This window comes from Typopeltis vanoorti, chromosome 19 (genome assembly GCF_054136105.1).
Source record: "Typopeltis vanoorti isolate ZY-2024b chromosome 19, IOZ_Tvanoo_1.0, whole genome shotgun sequence".
NCBI lineage: Eukaryota > Metazoa > Arthropoda > Arachnida > Uropygi > Thelyphonidae > Typopeltis > Typopeltis vanoorti.
Window position 1 is genome coordinate 75,630,055 of NC_143567.1, and position 22,853 is coordinate 75,652,907.

Here is a 22,853-nt window from a genome sequence, read left to right on the forward strand (position 1 = left end):
TAAGAGATTAGTAATAATAGAAACTTAATCCATGTAGTGCTGTCATAGTAGCCTGAACATCCCTTGGGGTACATATCAGGAAATTGATGATATTTCAGTTGTTCTGATGTTATAGGCTATATTTCAGCAAACATGCTATCAACTATAAACTTTAGGATACACTATAAGAATTACTTTCTTGACTTAATTAGTAATGGAGTATCCTAAAATCAAGCTATAAGTAAAGTTGATGATTTACCTGATATTCACCACTTTTTAACCTGAAAACTATTGTTAGGCAAATTAATGGACATATTTCATATAAAAGAAATATGTCCATAAATATAGACTTTGCATCTCTAACATATGTTTCATATATGCAATCACAAAACTAGAGTAGTTTTTTTTACATATTTGGAACTGCAATAGCTTTATCAAACTCAGTAAATAACTTGATGTTCACATGATTTGACTTCAGGCAGGAATATCAACAAATGTTCTGTGAACATGAAAAAATACTGTAGCATTTGCAAACTTTCATGGAAACAATTTCCAATAAATGAGTATATTTCGATGTATATTGGCAGGTGCAGACAAGACATTAAAAATGCAACAAGACAGATGCTTACTTTTCACTGATAGTAGTGAATTTCATGGATCTGTTTAGCGATGATGATGTTACATGCTTTTTTTTTTCTAAACATTTTTGTTTAAGATTTGAGTCGACTAATTGGTTTTTCAAATCACATCCACTGATACTTTCACTTCATTTCATTTAATTTCACTTCATATAATGAAGTGAAATTAAATGAAGTGAAATGAAGTGAAATCAATAAAATAAAATAAATTGTTTATTTATTTTATTTTATTTTATTTTATTTTTTTTTTCATTTTGAAAGGTGTATATCATGCTGTTGTATACAATTTTTGAATTAAAATAAATCTGTCTGGAGAGGAAAACAACTTCAATTATTGCTATTGTCAACTAATTTTTGAACAATAGTTTTATTTGAAAAGAGAGGGGGGGGGGAGAGCAGTATATCATAACTTGCAACACATTCTCTAACCTCTGGGGAAATAAGATTTCTTGTGTACTTTTGGTTTAGTCTTTTGCATATGTGTAATCTAGTTTCTTATTATTTCTTGTTGCATTTGTGCCATCTGTGTTGTCTGTGAAATATGAGAGAACCTAATATGGTTTTTAGAAAGGTTTCAAACATCTAGTCTTAGTCGTGTCTTGAAGTCTGCTTCTTTAGAAGTAGATTTCAAGAAACACCTAAGACTGGATTTTTTTTTTTTTTTTTTTTTTTTTTTTTTTTTGTAAATGCTTGAATATAGGATGGTGGTACTTTCTTGAAAAGTACCACCATCCTATATTCAAGCATTTACAAAAATGTCATCTCCTTCCAGGAGGTTGACTACCATGAGCTTCCACCATGTACGGTTTTGTGCTTCTCTTTTGCATTCTTCATAGGACAAAAAAGGTCCAGTCCTTAATATTTCCCATCCAATCTGTTCTTTGTCTTCCTCTTCTTCTTTTTCCTTGTATCATTCCTTCTGGAAGTGTTTTTTGTAGGGAGTCATGCCTTAGTATGTGACCAAGGTAGGTGGTTTCCTTTTCTTAATGGTTTTCAACATTCTCCAATCATCTTTAATATTTCTAAATTAGTTTTTTGGCAGTCCATGGGACTCTAAGAATTCTTCTGAGGATCCACATCTCAAAGGCTTTTAGTTTATTTTCACAATATTTTGATATTGTCCAGGTTTCTTCTCCATATAGCAGTGTTGACCATACGTAGCATTTGGACAGCCTAATTCTTGTTTTTGTGTGAATTTTCCTTGAGGTCAGAATGTTTTTCACGCCAATGAAGGTTGATCTAGCAATTTCTATTCTTCTTAATATTTCCTTATCACACTTTCCATTCTCTGTAATTAGTTGACCAAAATATATATAACTCTCTACTTGATCTAAAGTATTTCCTCTGATCTTAATATTTATATCGGGTATTTTCCCTTTTTCTCTTGTTACCAGCATGGTTTTAGTTTTTTTGAAGTTGAAATTAAGTCCATATTTTTCACTTAGCTTCAGTATCTCTTCTAGTAGGTTTTAAAGATCTTTTTTATTTTCTGCTAGCAGTACTGTATCATCTGCATATCTTAAATTATTTATATTCCTGCCTCCTATGCTGACTCCTTTAAATTCTTCTAATTGCTGGAAGATATTTTCAATATAGAGGTTAAACAATATAGGAGAAAGAACACAGCTTTGTCCAACACCCTTCTTTACTGGGAATTCCTCTGAGATTTCTCCTGATATTTTTATTGAGGCAGTTTGCTCCCAATATAGATGTATCAGTAATCTGGTATCTTTACCATCTACTCCTAAATTTTAGATGCATTTGATTAGTTATTCATGTTGCATATTGTCAAAGGCCTTTGTGTAGTCAATAAAACATAAGTAGGCTTATTATATTTACGGCTATTTTGCCTGCTTCTGTTTAGGAGTGCCCCCTGTTTAAATGTCATTGGCTTTTTTACTCATGGATTCTTAGGGCATTGTAGATGTGTATTTACCAATAAATATATGTAGCATAAGGGAAGAGAAATTTACATACCTTTTTCTCTGTGTTGTGGCTTTTCTTGTCACCACAAACCAAAAATTGGCAAATTTCCTAAAACCCACTAAATCTCATACACAAAAAGAAATATTTGAATGCCACAACGTGGTCTATAAATTTCCCTGCCAAAAAGACTGTGATATCACCTACACGGGTTCCACCATCAGGTGTGGGCAAGACTACAAGCATCGAAAGAAGAAAAGCCACAACACCCAGAAAATGGTATGTATAAATTTCTCTTCCTTTATGTTACATATATTTATTGGTAAATATACATGTACAATGCCCTAAGAATCCGTGAATAAAAAAGCCAATGACATTTAAACAGGGGCACTCCTAAACAGCAGGCAAAATAGCCGTAAATATAATAGTTTGTTAAGAGGAGTAACATGGGAGTTTTCCCAGAAATAATATCCATAAGTAGGCTTCTTTCTGCTTCCAGATATCTTTTTATAATAGTTCTAATATTGAAGAGTCCTTCTCTAGTTCCTTTATTTTCCTGAAAACTAGATTGTGTTTCATTAATTTCCATTTTGATTTTATGTTTATTTCTTTCTAAGATGATATATAATGCTATCTAACTGATCAGACTGATTGGTCTGTACGCTTCACATAGAAACATTCTACATCTTCATCTGGGTAATCAGAAGTAGGTGCATATATTTGGACAATAAAACTATTAAAAGGTTGAGCTGCAATTTTTAATGCAATTATCTTGTCACTTATGGGCCAAAATCCAAGTAAGGATTGCGCAATCTTATTTTTTAGTACAAATGCTACTCCATTTCTATGACTGTCTCTACATGAGTATATAATTGAATGGCTTTTTCTGTTTATTTTTTCACTGTTAGTCCATTTGACTTCACTAATAATACCAGCAATGTCAATTTTCATTGCTTCAAGTTCTTGTATAGGGTTATCTAACTTCCCAGCTTCATATAAGGTCCTTACATTCCAAGTTGCAAGCCTTAAGAGAAGATTCTTGGTTTTCAGACGTGAAGGATCAGGAGATACCCTCCCTGGAGAAGTTTAAGGTATCTTCGTCATATGCTATTTTCATAGTATCCATCTTACATTCCCGAGTTTCTTTCTCATCTTCCCTGTAATGTTTCCAAGAGACAAAAATTGCAGAGGGTCCAACCTTGTCTCTATTACTTAAATCTGACATAGTTCTCTGTTTCATGGTTTACTATAGAAGGCTATATGGTGAGGTTCCTGTCTCTTCCACAGTGACTGGACACATCTCTGTTTTGTCTCAGAGTGTGCCCAGACTATGTCACATAGTTTGCTGTCATGCCTTCATTATCATTGTCAAATTAAATTTTGGTCATCTGCTAACTTAGCTATTCCAGTCTTCAAGTGCAACAAGGAGGTGATACTCTCCTTCACTACAGCATAAAATGCTGATATCCTCACTTAGTTTTGCATGCCAGTCGAGGCACGGTTCCAGGATGTGGCCGCTGGTGCACTCTACCAGCTACTTAGAGCCATAAGTGAGAGTTGCATGAAAAGTGGGAACCAATTCCACCCAGCCACCAAATATTTTGATGTGACTGCTGAGCAGGCAGAGGTGCTACCCCTACTGCCCATACCTTACACCTATAGTACTGATGTACAATAGATTTTTTAACATGAAATATTCATGTTAAAAATAGAAAAATTAAAAAAAAATAGTTGGTTCCAGTTCAGTGCAGCATAATCTTGCAGTTTGTTACATTAACTCTTATTTCATCAATTTAACAAATTGATATATAACTTGCCCTAATTTCATGATTAGACAGCATTTTACATGAACACTTCCACTTCATTCATCCCTTATGACATTTTTATTAAGCACAGTTTATAAAGGTTACAAATGTTTTATAATTTCAGTGACTAAAATTCTAGCCACTATTTTCATAAAATGTGAATAGGAAATAAATCTGTAAGTAATTTTTGGTATTGAGACCACATTGTAATATAAAGAGTTTATTAAAAATAACCAAATTAAAACCCAACAAGTTTTGGGCGCCGTAAGACTTACATCATCAGGGATAATGGTACATAAAAGTTTTACACAACATAAGTCTATTAATGATTAATTACACATATTAGATGTTTTTTATAACTTCACAACTGTTAAATTGATAAATTAGAATACAAATGATACATTTGTTACTGTATGCGTGTTGGAACATTGCTAGTTGTTGCTATCACATTCTATGGTATCACGTGTGCTATATTGTGGTCTGTGGCAGTTAAATTTTTGATGAAAGCGGACCAAACTTGATGTAAAATTAAGCCTTGATTTTTATTGCGTTGTGTAGGGGATCCTAGGCATTTGTGAGGTTTCTTTAAATTTTCTTGTGAAACAGTTATCAGCAATATATGACATTTTTTTTCTGTTGCCAGAGTACTTGATGGCAAGTGGTGGTTATGTGAAACCTGATGTTAGATCTTGAATGATGGCTCTATCAAGAATAGAACTGCTCCATTCAAGATTTAACAAGAAGAACAATATCAAGCAAAAGCACACTTGTACTCTTGTCAAAACAGACATAATATGTGAAGATGCAGATATTAACTTTGCTTAAAAAGGAATTAAAATATAAAAGAAGAGGTTGAATCTTAAATTAAAATGAAATCGAAAAAGGAAATAAATATTAAATTGTACTATGTTTAAAGTTATTGTCTAAAATAGATGGAATCTTAATTTGTCAAAAACATCAATGTTAAAATATGCCATGTATAAAGTCGTGTATCATCGTGCGAACGAAAATTGACCACCAAAGATGATGTAATGGGCAATGAGTAGGCATTTGTGGAAGGCGCAAGAAATTCGCGTTCCCCAAAAAAAGCGATGCGTGTACAACAAGGAGGTGACATCACTCGGTGATAGCGAATGGGAGAGCGTCGTAGACAAGTTTGGAGTACGAAAAGAGGGCGCTATAATGGGGTTTAAAATGGATTCACATCATCGAGAGGGACTACCTTTTTTGCTTCCTTTTACGTTTTCTCCTGGTTCCTGTGGTGTTCCCCGGTCGCACGTACCCTGCTCGAAGTTCCTGAGCGGATCAGCATGCCTGATACCTGACAAGACGTGTGAAGATGGCAAAGCGGTAGCGTGTTTCCCGTTACTGAGCGATGCAGGTCGAAGAAAATATAGCACGAGATGATGGCAGTGTTCAAGTTTTTAGACCATCGGTGTAGATCTAACTGATGAGAAAGCAGCAAAGGATTCCTTTGAAGGTAAATCGTGTTAGAAGCAGTGACGTGAAAAGTTCGTAAGCCCAGAAGAAAGACATGGAGAATTCGGGATGAGCATGTGATTCCCACATGGCGGCAATCCATCGTACAGAGGGACAATCTATAACAAAGAACAGACTGAAGGATTGAGAAATCATCTAACAAGGTGGTAATGTACAAATCTTCCTTTTTATGTGTTATCTATTGGTGACGAAGGTGTAAAATGGACAGAGTATAGAAAAGAAAAAAGAGAGATTTTGAGACAGTTTCCTGTGTTATGTTAGTCGAATTGGACTGGTAGTCTACGTTCATAGGTTGTCTAGACCAAGTTTAATGTGTATGAGTCGTTAGTAGCAGTAATCTAGTTTAATACCAACATCCATGTTTGTAATATAGATGAACATAAGATTCTCATGAGTGTGTTTGAATAGCCTGTCTGTTTGATTATTATTACCCTGTTTTACTTGTATTTTAGTATTAACCTTGATTTGCTTGATTATATGTGTTGTTTAAATTGTAATGTTCTTAGATAAATAATAAATGTGTTTTCCCATGTATACCTGAGTTTGTCTGAGTAAGAGATTGAATTTTACCACTCACGAAAATATCGAACCTAAGTTTAGAGGAAAGAAGGGGAATCTAAGATTGTCAAGGCCATGACTGTATACTGAGAACTCAATCTACCTAACTACTTAATCTGTATAAGGTATTACTTGAATTCTGGGAAAGTTTCTTCGAATAAGAATTTCTATCCTAGAGTTCTGACTGGCACAGCATCAACAAATAAATTTCGTCAGAGCTCGAAGACAGAAACGTCTCCAGAAGGTCAGTTTAGAAGCCATATCTCAGTAGGCACAAGGAGAACAATAGAGGTAAAATTTATAAGGAAACAATGACACGACACTGATTTATGCTCTCTTCTTTTTTTCGACGTCTTTTACATGTTCAGACATGGGGATCTCTTCTGACCTTCCTTTTGGGAGAGATCCCCCATGCTCTACATAATAAATGCCACAAGAGCAATGAGCTTGATTAACCACAGAAACCTACATATACATCAGAAAATAAATCTGCACACTAACAAAATATTGACTAATGTACATTGTGCATATTGACAGTTTGAACTACAGTGGTTTTTAGTTATGTTATTCTGCTGCTACTCTTGCAGCCTCAAGTTCTACTCTGGAAGACTTAATGAAGTGTCCAAATGCAGTGTAAGTTAAATCCTTCATCACAGTTTAATTTATGTTTCATTTTTACAGAGACTGCTTCTAAAGTGATACTCATTCTTATGGCTCATGTAGAAAGTCATGACTGCACACAATTTTGTGTGTGTGTGTGTGTGTGTGTGTGTGGTGTCACGTGCCTATTTAGGTTGGGTGTGCTGTCGTGTGGTTTATGTAACCCTGCTCCAAAATTCACATCAATTTAACCATATGATTGTAATTTTATTGATATATGAAGGTTTTAAGAGAGCATAGTGCATCCACACTCATTTTAATTGATGCAGTGCAATTAATTGGAGGATAACTTTGATTACTTTAATTTATCAATTAATATAATTTGAAATATGGAAAGCATAAAGGTCAAATGAACAATAGCTATGCTTTGCATGGTGTTTATGTGAGAAGCACAATGGTTTTATGCTTTGTGGTGAGATTAGATTATTGTTGTCAAATACTAGAATGAGACACTGGTAAGTTGAATTTTGATACAATTTTTAAATACACCCATCTAATATTCACATAAATTGGAAAAGTAATCACTTGAGAAATTATTATTTTTCCAGATTTAACCAAAGAAAGGCTGAAATAACTTTTTACTTATTTATACGAGTTCCAACCTCCTTCAACTATAATCATGGAATCCATGAGAGCTCTGGCAGGAAATGGGATATTCAGTAGATTGTCAACACTGTTTCATATTGAAAATATGGGCAAAAAAGTTATGAATTATTTATAGAAAATTATAAATATATATTAAAAACTTGTCTATATTGGAGTCATAAACATGTCAGCTCACACTTCACACATGCACACAAAACAGATGAAACTCAGAAAACAAAAACAGCAATTCATGACAAATAACATTCAATTGTTATTTCAACATCCACTAACAACTTCTGGGTGCTATTGTCTCAGTGCACACTTTGCTCACCTTCTGGGCCATTTAAAACCATTGGAACACTAAGAATTTGACATGCTGTGCCATCTGCATGCCTGTTTAAAGGGCTCAAGGGTGTTTGTATGAGGGTGGACTGAAAAGTTCTCGGCCTAATAAAAAAACGAATTTATAATTTCAAAATTATTTTTATTTTTCAACATAATCTCCCTTAAGACTAATACGTTTATTCCAGTGCCATTATTCTGTCCCCATAGTGGTTTGCAGTAAGATCTGCAAAATACCTCTCTGCAGCTGCAATCACCTCTTGATTCGAAGAAAAACACTGACCAGCTAGGAAGAGTTTTAGTTTCGGGAAGAGATAGAAGTCAGCAGGAGCCAAATCTGGGGAATCTGGGTGGATGTTCCAACAATTCATAGTGCACATCCCTTAATTTTTCCATTGCCAAAACAATTTTGTGGGCAGGTGCATTTTTCTGATGAAAGATGTTTTTTTTCTTCTGCAAAGCGGGTCTTTTCTCACAAATTTTTTCGTCTAGTCTGGTTAAAAGCCATTATTGTTTAACCTTTATAGTGAACAGATGCATAGAGAGGCACTTGAGGATGTAGAAGAAGGAATGAAAATAAATGGAAGAATCATTAATAACTTAAGATATGCAGATGATATAGTGGTGATGACAGAAATTGAAAATGGATTACAACAAAATGTTCAACGAATTGAAAACTGTTGTAAAGAGTACAGACTAAGGATTAACACAAAGAAGATAATGATAATGGGCAGAAAAATAGTAGATAATGTAAAGATAACATGTGGAGGAAAGATTTTAGAAGAAGTGGAAAGATTTCAATATTTAGGTAGCTGGATCTCAGAGAAAGAAACTTCAAAGTTGGACATTAGAAATAGAATAGGCAAAGCTAAATCGGCATTTATGGAAATGAAGAGAATTTTAATAAACAAGAATATTAAAATAGGTGTTAGAATTGAATAGTTAAAGCAACAGTTTGGAGTATTGCAAGTTATGGAAGTGAGTCATGGACCCTCAGAAAGACAGATATGGAAAGAATTAATGCATCGGAAATGTGGTGTTATAGAAAGATGGAAAAGATTAGCTATACAGAGAGAATATCAAATCAAGAAGTTTTAAGAAGAGTTGAGATCGAAGAACACTGCTCAAGAATATTATGAAAAGAAAGACCAAATTTGCAGGACATCTTCTGAGAGGTTCTTCTGGACACCTGACAAGAACTATATTACAAGGGAAAGTTGAGGGGAAGAAAAGACGTAGAAGACCAATAGAGAGTGGTTCAATGACATCGTGGAATGGACTGGTTTAAGAATGACGGAGGCGACAGACAGAGAGAAATGGAGAAGAGCTGCTCATCTGCTGCAACCCTCTTGCTAGAGGATGCTACCGGATGACGACGATGACTGGTTAAAAGATCAGAATAATATTCCCCTGGATATGGTTTTACCCTTTTCAAGATAATTAATAAACAAAATGCCTTTATCATCCTAAAACACTAATGCCATGACCTTTCTTGCTGATGGAACCAAACTTTGTCGATTTATTACTATGGATGAGACTGCTGTTTGAATTCTGGTGTGTAATGGTGAATCCAAATCTCATCCATAGTAATAAATTGATGCCCAAAATAAGTTTTATTCTTGTTAAAACCCACCAAGCACTGTTCAGAGATTTTCATATGAGGGTGTTTTTGATCTACTGTGAGCAAGCATGGCACCCATCTCGCGGAAAGCTTTTTCATTTGCAATTTATCATGCAAAATACATGTTCTTTTGAAATGCCTATGATCTCAGCAATTTCACATACTTTGACTCGCCAGTCATCCAATATCATATCATGCACTTGATCAATGATTTCTGGTGTTGTTACACTTTTTGGACGTCTTTCACGTGGATCATCTTCAAGGCTGGTACACCCACATTTAAACTCAGCAGCCCATTTCTTAATTGTCAAAAACGAAGGGAGAAGAGTGTCCATAAACATTTATGAACTTTGAATGAATTTCTTTTTGGCATTAAACCTTCTTTTACAAAGAATTTTATAACCACACGATACTCAGTTTTATCCATTTCAAGGGATATTGCTTTAGACAGCTGTATAAAACAAAATGCTTGATAGAATGACTTGCAATTTCACATGGATGCTTATGACAGATGTACCAACTTAGAAAAAAATCTCTTGCCTATAGTGTTGCCATCTATTGTTGAGGCTGAGAACTTTTCAGACCACCCTCATATTTGTGACGGCACACCTGGGCTATTAACACAAATGTGATACAATATTCACGCATTGAAATGTCTTCTCTTCGTGAACATTAGTATATTGTGTTTAATTTTGCTATTCTGTGGGTGTGCACTGCACACCTAGCACATCCTGAATATATGCCCCTTATATATGTAACTTACAGGCGATTAGTACTGTGTGTATGGGGGGGGAATACCAAAGTTGGGTAGGTTATAATCCTTGAGTAGTCCAATGAGGGGATGTTGTTCTAAAGAATAGGAGAGTGTGTGTTTGTGTGTATATACAGAATATGCTAACTGTACATATATGAGGGATTGTTGCATATGGATAGTAAAAAAAAAGAAAGAAGGAACAAGAAAGAAAGAAGCTCAGGATTATAGTCCCTTGTGGAACACCAATGTGATGAAGGCACTCTTAAATGATAAAGGCAAATGTAAAAGAGGATGATAAGAAACTGGTTTTATAGGTTTAAGTTGGACTCTAAATGTTTATTGACTAGCAGCTGTGTTTGTTCTTTAACAAGTTCTGAGAAAGTGAAGAAATGATGAAAGTCAGTTCAGCAGAATTGCACCCATGAAAAATAAATATAGGAAACTTGAATAGAAATGATGGAATTTCTGTGGGAAAGCAGTTGGAGTGAGCCTGTGTATGTGAGTGTGTGAGAGAGAGATCAACATTTAACCACCCTGTCTTGTTCTCGAATGCATCCCTCCATGTGAGGCATGTTTATGGTGGAGGGGACCTTCCAGTGTTGGTACTGTCCCTTTTTCTTCTTATTCCTTTTATATACTTTCCACATTCTTCACTCTCCTCCTGAAATTTTTTTATACCAAGTGACAAACACAGCAGTGTTTACCACGCAGTGCAACCTGTGGATATCTAGAAAGGGGGATCCTGGTAGTCTCTCACTACTATGACCTCTTCTTCAGAAAGCTGGGCAATCTTAGATGGCCCAGCCATAATCATTTGGCTAGGCATTCTAAATGATCTTAGCTGGAAAAAGACTGAACTGTGTCACAGTAAGTCTATTTTCCCATGGTCCAAGAACAGAGCCCAAGGCTTGCCGTTGTGCTGGTATAGCATCTGGGGGGTAACCCTGGTGTTCCACTAGTCATTGCTTGCCAGAGAACAGGCATTTATGTGTGGCTCCTTATGGCAGGTGGATAGCTCTGGCACTGAAATAAACTCCCTTTGAGTATGAAGATATATAAAATTATTATATATCAGGTACCTTCAGCAGTAAGCCCCAACCAGGTTCAGAAAAACCATTATGACATCAAAAGTAAACCAAAACAAGAAACAGAAAACATTAGAGACAGCAACAATAAACACTCAACTGGTGAACATGCACTTGGGAAAATATCACCGTTATTCATCTGGAAGGGTTGGCAGATCTCCAAAATCTGTTTTAAAAAAAAACTGTTCGGGGCATTCGGGTAGAAATAATAACAGACTCAATCACAGTATTTTTTCTGTGCAACATCTGTTTGTGGAATACCTATCATGGTTATCCCACACAAAAAGCTTTGAATTATTCTCAAGGAGTAATTTCAGAACAAAGAGATCTCCGAAATGAAAGGCTGAGAAGTGGCAACCATGAGGAGAATGCTGATGTGTAGGGATGGTTACTTGGTTCCTACCAAGAGGAACATCATCCATACTTTCAATACACTTAAACCATCAACATCTCTGAAAGCAGGATATCTAAACTGCTCGTTAGGCTCTATATCCCAAACCCCTTGTGTGCTGCTTTAAATGTCAAAAGTATGGTCATTCTCAAACTGCCTATCCATGCTCTGCCATCTGTGCTCACTGTGGCAGTAAAGATCATAAAAACAAGAACTGCAAGTGCAAGATTCCAAAATGCTTAATTGTGAGTGTGACCATCTTGCTTACTCCTAAGCATGGCAAAGATGGAAGGATGAAAAAGGTCCAAAAAGTAAAAACTGAGCAGTGCATCCCATACCAGGATGCGAGGAAGCAGTATTCCACATATATAGCAACATCTAGTGGTTAAACTTCTTAAAAATCTGTGAAGGCAACTGTAAAGAAAGTGTCAGTAGAGACTTTGACACATATCAATCCAACCTTTTAACTACATCATCTCTGAATGGTATGATTTGTTTGCTGTCTCTAGAGTCATAAACGAGAAAAACTGATATGAACTCAGAATGCATGCCAAAAACAATTCCATTATGCCAAAATCCACTAATTAAAAAAATATAAATAATAAAATATGCACCACAGAGGGTTGAGGATTCCTCCAGACCCTTTAATAGATGGGCTTGACTACAGATGGCATGGATTGATATTAAGCTGGAGCAATTGCTATCTAATTCTCAGTTGGAACTCTAATAAAAGTATGCTGTACCTGCCTGCCTGCCTTCCTTCTGTTGCAGATATTTCTCAAGATGATCTTAATGACATGTTGTGGTTACCATCTCCCCCCCTTACTTTTAATTTGAAATTTAAATGGACACAACACTATGGGATAGTGCCTGAAGAAACATCAGAGGAAGAGTTGTGGAGCATATGCTTAACAATAATCTCTTCCTCTTGAACACCAGAAGCAAAACCTTCTTCTCTATGCCTACCAGAACATTCACTGCCTTCTCACCTTCCCTCTTTTCATTGTTCAAATGGGAAACTGGTGATAACTTATATGGGAGTGACCATTTCCCTATGCTGTTGACCTTGTTACATTTGCAACCATCTACTACATCATGGTTATCACGAATGTTGCACAAGCTGACTGGTAAGCCTTCTCTACTTTAGCAGAATTCAATTCTGTAACAGTCAGCTCATCTTATTATTATACGGGCACCTCCATGGGGTCTGAAGACTCATCGTGAGAGACTCAATCCATCCACACAATCTTTGAACCCATTAACAGACAAAGCCCTCACAACTGACTGGCAACCCATTCAACTCATTCACAACTCTCCAAGGAAAAAAATCTAGTCCTTGCACCCCCCCCCCCTGCTGACCACACCTTTATTCAACTTCCAGAGATGGCTAGAGGGTTCAGAACAAGGGGTCATTTTCCCCCCCTGCACCTATCCTATAAAATCCTTTAAGCAACTTAAATGTTTTTATCATATTCCCTCTTTTTCTCCTGTCAACCAACTTTTGCAATCCACACACCTTCAATCTATCCTCATAGGGAACATTCCACAGGCCACTCACCATCTTGGTTCACTCTCCCCTGAATCCTCTCCACCGCTTCTTCATTCCCAAGAAACCTAGCGGACCGGACTTGAGCAGAATAATTCAGATGTGGATATATCGAGGCCTTATAAAGAGGAATTACAACTTCCTTATCTCTACTTGTTAATGTGTTCTTCACTAGCCAAGTAATCTTATGGGCTACCTTAGCAATATGCCCTCTAAACTTAACTCTCTGTCTACCACCACCCCTAAATCTCTAGCTTCATCTATTTCCTGGAGTACAGTGCCATCAATGTGATACACAGCTTGTAATCTATGTATTATCCCAAAATGCATAACTTTACATTTCTCGACATTAAACTGGCACCCCATTAACTTTTGCCCACACTGACAGCCTATTTAAATCGTCCTGCAAGCTCTCCACATCACCTTGATTAACTATTACTCATCATCAGCAAACAACTGAATATTTCCTTTCAGCACACCTGTGCTGAAAGGAAATATTCAGTTTTCACCTTGATTCTGCTTTCACCTTGTTTCTGCCCCCTCCATATACCATTTTATGTCCTTTTGATATCTTCTGTCAGCGATGTAGTAAACCACGTGACAGAGTGTATTACACAAGCTGCAACAACTGTAATTCCTGAAACATCTAATCAGTTTCCACGTTTTCCTAAGTCACAATAGAATAATTGCACAGCAGCCAATGAAGCTCAGATGAAAGCATGGAATATCCTCTATAGATACTCCACAACAACAACAAACCTAATTTATTTCAAATGTGCTCAAGCTCGAGCAAGACATGTCTGTCATCACAGCCAGAAAGAATTCTGGATCCAATACCATTCTTCCATAACAAGAGCAATTAATAGTAAAGAAGTCTGGGATAAAATCCAGAAAAGGAAAGGCAGATACACCATCCAGCAGCTCTCCATCCTAGAACATAATTTATGCACAGTTGCTACCTCAACAACAATTGCTGACACACACTCATGGAGATTTTTGCTAGAACAAAGGTTTTGCCTAGTCTCTGAAGAGAACCAAAGTTCGAAACAACTGTCAGGCCAGTGAAACCTTTATCAAATGTACTAATAAAAGGTGAATATATGGATGTTTGGTCAGGACTCATATCTTAAGTAGTGCAAGCTAAGGCAACTCCAATGTCAAGGATTGTATTCTCGTAAACTTTCTGATCAAAATTTCAAAACTTTTGAAATTTTTTTGCATGCATTCAGCTTTGAAATACAGTTGGATCTTAAATATCCACTATTTCTGCATAATTTACTTTGCTGAAATGGCATATGACTCTTTCTTTTGATAATTTTGTTCCATATTCTTACCTTACTGTTTCCATTTGTTTATCTGCTTTTACAAACTATTTCATGTTCTTAGATTTTTCTCTATATTATCTCAAAGCACATGCTGAATTTATTTGCTAAGAACTATCAGTGCATTTTTTTCTTGTCTGTGAGTTTCTCTTTAATTTCCTGAGTCCACCATGGAGTTCTGATTTTTCTTCCCTTGCAGACATTTTCACCATACTTCTCTGGCTGAGTCGAGAACCAAGGTTCTATTTTTCAAATTCTTTTATTTATTCTTCAAGAGTATTTGTATGTTAAAATATTGAACTTGGGTCTTCAGCTTATCTCTGAAAGTCACTGTACTTTTATTATTTTTAAGTCCTAAATATTTTTATTTTCAATAAGAAGGTCATTTTTATCCTCTTCAAAACCATATAGTGATCACTTCCTATTGCATATCCTTTGAATATTCCTGTATTTGAAAGGAGCATGAAGATATCACTATCAACAATGACATAGTCTTGAATTTTTCTGTCAGTTCCATTTTTTTTTGCTTTGATCCTTCTTATTTGGATGGTCCCTCTCTTGAATTCTGCTGATGTTGAGTTTTAGTTTTTTCCAATTGCTGGCATTTCACTTTTTTATGTGGCTCCCACCCTCAAAAGGTTTTTTATACCTATAGTAAATCTCTTGAAAATGGTTGGTGGTTTAAGGGTTATTGACGCACGGAGAGAAAAGGTCATACTGTGCCAAGTACACCTTGTAAATGACTCGTCAGTTTTGTTCCATGTGTGTTTAAAGTGACACGTGAATGACTCATTCCTTTCCTTTAGTATTACACGGTGATCAGCATTCATTTTACACAAATTATGGACTCTACAACCACGTTATAAATAATTATTTTAATTTCACGACGTTTCGACCTTCATATTAAGATTATCATCTGGAGTATACACACATATATACAGAGACAAACAAAATTACATTTCACATACGAGGATGGTCTGAAAAGTTCTCGACCATAGATGGCAATACTATTGGCAAGATTTTTTTTTCTCCCTAAGTTGGTACATCTGTCATAAGCATCCATATGAAATTGCAAGTCATTCTATCAACCACTTTGTTTTATACAGCTGTCTGAAGCAAAAGTATTGTCTGTATCCCTTGAAATGGATAAAATAGAGTATCGTGCAGTTATAAAATTCTTTGTAAAAGAAGGTTGAATGCCAAAAGAAATTCATTCGAAGCTCATAAAAGTTTATGGGTACGCTTCTCCTTCATTCTCGACAGTTAAGAAATGAGCCGCAGTTTAAATGTGGGTGTACCAACCTTGAAGATGATCCATGTGAAGGACATCCAAAATGTGTAACAACGCTAGAAATCATTGATCAAGTGCACGATATGGTATTGGATGACCGTCGAGTCAAAGTGCATGAAATTGCTGAGACTATAGGCATTTCAAAAGAACGTGTAGGATATATTTTGCATAAAGAATTGCAAATGAAAAAGCTTTGTGCAAGATGGGTGCCACTCCTGCTCACAGTAGTTCAAAAACGCAGTTGCATGAAAATCTCTAAACAGTGCTTGGTGGGTTTTAACAAGAATAAAACTGATTTTGTGTGTCAATCCAAACAGGTCAAAACAATGGACAGAAGCCAGTTGTTCATCGCCAAAAATGACAAAGCGGTTCCATCAGCAGGAATGGTCATGGCATCAGTGTTTTGGAATGCTAAAGGCATTTTGTTTATTAATTATCTTCAGAAGGTTAAAACAATAACCAGCTAATATTATTCCGATTTTTTAACCAGACTAGACGAAAAAATTTGTGAGAAAAGACCCTGTTACGTCTGCACCTCGTCACTTTTACTTTTATTCTTATGTTATATTATTCTATATGTATCATTTATCTCTCATGCATATCAGTTATTTCATTTCTGATAAATTTATATTTTGTTTAGAACGATTGCGCCAGCCGATAACTAAATTCTGATACTCAAATAAATAACGCTAAACAACTAAACAACAAAGATTGTTGTTTAGCGTTATTGATGTGCAGTCGTGGCTCCACCCCCCCCTTTTTCTTTCTTATGTAGATTGCTTCCCTCCTTCACACATACAGGTCCGAAAGTTTTATAAGTGGTAATTCAATCTCAGAAACAATAGACTCATGAACTTTGACATAAAGAAATACATTTATTATAAACATTTGCATAGATACACTTTAAGTAATAATTTCAATGCTAGAGAGTCTGAACCCCCCCCCCCCTCTTTAGGTTATGATATCCAAAATTTCAATTCTTATGTTTAAATGAAACAATCCTATATCTCTGTTATGTTATTATGTTCAGACTCGATTATTCCATACAGGGTTACTCAGTGCCTCATTTTCTAAGCACAATTATATACAATCTTTATACAAAGTATGTCAGACGCATTCCGTCTTGTATTTTAACATGGAAAAATATTCTAATTCGTGTTCAAGCTCTACCCCTCACAACTTAATTAAAATTCAGGCTAATATCTAACATTATATCACATAGCTTCTTCCTGACAAACATTTCAGAGGTTAGGTTACTTTCTCAGCACAAGCTTAGAGTGGCACCAGCTTATTTGACATAGACAGATCAGTCCAAATAGTCTTTTAGGCACTGTGGGTAAGTTAATGTGTGGAGCTCCTTAAATCCTTGGCTCCTATTCCTTTTACGATTACAATTCTATAATGAGTATGAAAAATTGTACATCACCATCTTGTTCTTTTCATGGGGTTTCCGTGACTTCCCTCCACGCTTTCATTTCCGATATGCAAGACTTCCATATTTTCTCACCACGTGTTTCTGTGGCATCAGCGACTCACTTCCACTATCTTCGAAGGTTGCTCTTCACTGACTTCACGTTGGCATAGCTTATCAACGGCTCTTTACTGGAATTCTGACCTCATTCCTTTGGTGGCTTTACTCGGCTCGGTACAACAGCAACTGGGAGATTGTTGCTGGGCACCGGCAACAAGCTTCTGTAGCTATCCAGGATTGGACGGGAACACAGGAACAGAAAACGAGAGAGCATATGAGTCTCGTGCCGTGCCTTATATTACAAATGCGAGCGCCCTCTCTCGGTGACTACGTCATATACTTAGCCACGGCTGATTGGTCACCGCAACTCCGAACTGTTTTGACATGGTTCTAATACATATATCTCTTAAACACATTTAATAATAACAATTTCAGTCCTGAGACACAATTTCCCTTTGCTTATTTTACACAGACATTATCAATTCTAAATACAGATTTCCTAAGTTTATTTAATATTAACAATCTCAGTATCTCAGTCGGTTTGATACACTTTTGAGTGAACATATATACAATACTCTCTTAGCCCTTTCTCTGGAGGCATAAGCATGTCCTTCTCCTTAGGTCTAATCGTCACTGCATGTTGGGTCGGAAACAAGATGGCATACAAATAGTGAGTCAGCTCTTTTTCCGACACAACAACCCGGTTGGCAGAAGAAAAAAAATCATCTTTCATCCGGACAATGCACCTGCCCACAAAAGTGTCTTGGCAATGGGAATATTAAGGGATCTGTACTATTGTTGGAACATCTACCCTATTCCCCAGATTTGGCTCCCTGACTTCTGCTCTTCCCAAAACTAAAACTCTTCCTTGCTGGTCAGCATTTTTTTTTTTTTTTTTTTTCGAATCAAGAGGTGATTGCAGCTGCATAGGGGTATTTTGCAGATCTTATTGAGAACCACTACAGGGATACATATCTGCAAGGAGATGTGTTTTGCATTATGGGAGATACCGAGATAGGAGTGTTGGTAGCTTGCTCCACCTTTGCAAGGAGTTGCCCAGTGTTGTACCATTTTACCTCATTCCTGAAGATACTTTCAGGCGCAAACTTTGTTTGCACACACTTGGATAAAGGATTAAACTAAATTTATTATAGTCTGACCAAGCGAAAAATAAACTTTCAACATCTTTCTCTAAATCCAGAGTAATTTAATAAAAAGGTGGCACACCGTTTGGCAGCTCCTATAGGAGGAGATGACCTTGCTAATGCTTCTGCCGGGTATCTCCACTTGGGCCTGGCTCCCACTGAAGAGACCTCAATAAAGGTCGAAACTAGTCTGGGTAGTGGCCCTTCCCTTAATGCATAACATTATACATATCCACAAGGAGATGTGTTTTGCATTATTGGAGATACTGAGATAGGAGTGTTGGTAGCTTGCTCCACCTTTGCAAGGAGTTGCCCAGTGTTGTACCACTTTACCCCAGTCCTGAAGATACTTTCAGACGCAAACTTTGTTTGCACACACTTGGATAAAGGATTAAACTAAATTTATTATAGTCTGACCAAGTGAAAAATAAACTTCCAACTACAGGGATAGGATAATGGTGCCGGAGCATTGCTGGAATAAATGTATTAGTCTTAAGGGAGATGATGTTGAAAAATAAAAATAATTTTGAAAGTATAAATTCGTGTTTTCATTGTTAGGCCGAAAATTTTTCAGACCACCCTCGTAGTATGCTGAAGAGACAATGATTTGATCAATGATTATTCTACTGGTCCGACCTCTAGTGAAAATAAAATAAAATTGCAATCATTGTCGTCCGGTAGCATCCTGTAACAAGAGGGTTGCAGCAGATGAGCAGCTCTTCTCCATTTCTCTCTGTCTCTCGCCTCCATCATTCTTAAACAGTCCATTCCACAATGTCATTCAACCACGTTCTAGTTGGTATTCCACGTCTTCTCTTCCCCTCAACTTTCCTTTGTAATATAGTTCTTGTCACGTGTCCCGAAGAACCTCTTAGAAGATGTCCTGCAAATCTGGTCTTTCTTTGCATAATATTCTTGAGCAGTATTCTTCCATCCCAACTCTTCTTAAAACTTCTTGATTTGATATTCTCTTTGCATAGCTAATCTTTTCCATCTTTCTATAACACCATATTTCCAATGTATTAATTCTTTTCATATCTCTCTTTCTGAGTGTCCATGACTCACTTCCATAACTTGCAATACTCCAAACTGTTGCTTTAACTATTCAATTCTAACACCTATTTTAATATTCTTGTTTATTAAAATTCTCTTCATTTCCATAAATGCCGATTTAGCTTTGCCTATTCTATTTCTGATGTCCAACTCTGAAGTTCCTTTCTCTGAGATCCAGCCACCTAAATATTGAAATCTTTCCACTTCTTCTAAAATCTTTCCTCCACATGTTATCTTTACATTATCTCCTATTTTTCTGCCCATTATCATTATCTTCTTTGTGTTAATCCTTAGTCCGTACTCTTTACAAGAGTTTTCAATTCTTTAAACAGTTTGTTGTAATCCATTTTCACTTTCTGCCATCACCACTATATCATCTGCATATCTTAAGTTATTAATGATTCTTCCATTTATTTTATTCCTTCCTTAAGTGCCTCTCTAAGCATCTGTTCACTGTAAAGGTTAAACAATAATGGCGATAACTTGCATTCTTGTCTAACTCCTCTCTCCTCAGGGAATTCTCCTGTTTCCTCTCCATTTACACATACTGACAATGTTTGTGACCAGTATAATCTCTTTAAAATTTCCAACTCCTAAGAGTCAATATCAATATTTTCTAGATTGTCAAAAAACCTTTTATGTTTCTCTGTATCAAATGCCTTTTCAAAATCTAGAAATCACCAAAACAACTTACCGCAATAGTTTAGTGTTTTCTCCCCAATAGTTCTTAGACAAGTTATCTCCGTTCTAGTTCCTCTGTTGGTTTAGAATACAAACTGTTCCTCATTCATTTCTTTTTCTATTTTATTCTTAATTCTCTCTAAAATTATTTGTACCAAAATTTTTGCTGTGTGAGTTATAAGACTTATCGTTCTAAAATTGTTGCAGTCAAAAACTCCTGTCTTTTTAATTTTTTTTTTTTTTGGAATGGGGATAAAAATTGATCTTCTAAACTCCTCTGGTAATTCTTGTCCCTCATAGATTTCGTTAATAATTTGTCATAACACTTCCATACCTTTTTCACCTATATTCCTTATGAGTTATATCTGTATACCATCTATTCCAGGGGATTTTCCTTCTTTCATCTTTTGAAATGCTAGATTCAATTCCTCCCTCATAATGTACAGCCCCTTCCCACTATGCTCTTTCATTTGATTTTCTCCTCGTTCTCTGTCTTCATAAAGTTTACTTATATATTCTTCCCATCTCTGTAATATCTTCTCTTTTTCTATCAGAATTTGACCTCTTTCATTCTTGACTGCTCCAGTCCTTTGCATCTTTCTCCTTCTTGTCATCATATTAATGTTTTTATAAACACCTTTTATGTCATTTTTTTCTGCCTTTGCTGTTGTATCTTTACTTATTTCTTCTAACCACTCTTCCTTTTTCTTTCTTATCTTTCTTTGTATCTCCCTACTCAAGTCTTTATGCTGCTTTTTTTTTCCTCCTCTGTTTTACTGTTAACTAACTTTCTTCTTTGTGATATTTTCCTCAAAATATTGTCCATCATCCATGGCTTCTTTCTTTTCTCTCTTTCCTCTTCTGTTTTGGCTAAATGCAATTTTGTAGCAGTAATTACTTTCCTTCAGAATCTTCCATTTTTCACTTACATCATCTTTCTTGTATATTTCTCTTGTATATTTCTCTCATTCATTTACAATGAAATGAAATAAAATAAATTAACTACATCAAAGCTATATTCTATTTAAATCAACATCAGAGAAACATTCTTTCATATAGATAGTTTTGTTACAGTGACAATGATGCCCTAATTTATTGTATTTAATGTGTTGTTTATCCTTTTTTCTGATAGGAGTTGTGCGTCCTGTTTACCCTATATTAGGCAAATTACAAGTGCAATAAATACGGTATATGACAGGGTAGGCCAGTGGAGGGAGTGGATCCTTGGATGTATTGAGGAAGCTCGTTAATTTTTCAGGAGGTTTAAAGATGGCTTTAAGGTTGTATTTTTTGTAGTATTCTGTTTATTTTGTCTGATATCCCTTTAATGTATTGAATGGTTACAGTTTTATTGTAGTCTTGTTTATTTTTATTTTTAAGTGAGGTCTTGTACAGAATTTTGTTCATACTATTTTGGCTGTAACCATTTTTTAGGAAGGTATTGCTGATAGCTTTTAATTCATCGTTAAGTGCTTGTTCATTGGAGCAAATCTTCAAAGCCCTGTTTGTAATTTATGTATTAATGACCTTGGTGGTGGTAGTAGTTTATGTGTATATATTGGCCAGTATGTGTCGGTTTCTGGTAAACAGTGAAGGAAAGACTGCCAGAAGGAAGACAAGTGACAAGTGTATCTAGAAACAGAAGTGTGTTCTGCTTTTCAATCTCGATTGTGAATTGTATGTATTATGCTTAGGCACAAACAAAACCTTAAAAACATCCCCCCCCCCTCCACTGCTAACTTTTACATGGAACATTTTGAGCAACGTGCTCTAGATTCCTCTCCTTTAAAACCCAAAGGCTGGCTTAGATACATTGACGTGTTTTCGCTATCTGGCCCCATGGTGCCAGACACTAGACACTTTTCTCAGCCATGTAAACAAACAACACAATGCATACAATTCCCATTTGAGATTGAAAAGCAGAACATGCTTCCATTTCTAGATACACTTGTCACATGTCTTCCTTCTGGGAGTCTTTCCTTCACTGTTTACCCGAAACCGTCACATACTGGCCAATATATACACATAAACTCCTACCACCACCCAACACAAAAACTAGGGGTCATTAGTACACTTAAAAACAGGTTTTTGAAGATTTGCTCCAATGAACAAGCACATATAGATGAATTAAAAGTTATCAGCAATGCCTTCCTAAAAAATAGTTACAGCCAAATACTAGCAACAAAATTCTGTACAAGAAATTACTTAAAAACAAAAATATACAAGACTATAATAAACGGTAACCATTCCATACATTAACGGGATATCAGACAAAATAAACAGAATGCTACAAAAATACCACCTTAAAGAACTTCCTCAACACATCCAAGGATTCACCTTCCCCCACTGGCCCACCCTGGGGTATACTGTTATTCATTGTACCTGTAATTTGCCCTATATAGGGGAAACAGGATGCACCATTCCTATCAGAAAAAAGGAACATAAACAACACATCAAATATAATAACTATGGTCAAGCTCAGTAGCGCACTCAGGATTTAATC

The 22,853-nt window shown here is 36.0% G+C and overlaps 1 protein-coding gene across 3 annotated transcripts in view; it reads left to right on the top strand.

The window, feature by feature from the left end:
- LOC150096255 (DDB1- and CUL4-associated factor 6-like) overlaps positions 1 to 22,853 on the top strand; it is a 443,059-nt gene that overhangs the window by 253,380 nt on the left and 166,826 nt on the right. The gene's annotated exons all lie outside the window — the stretch shown is intronic.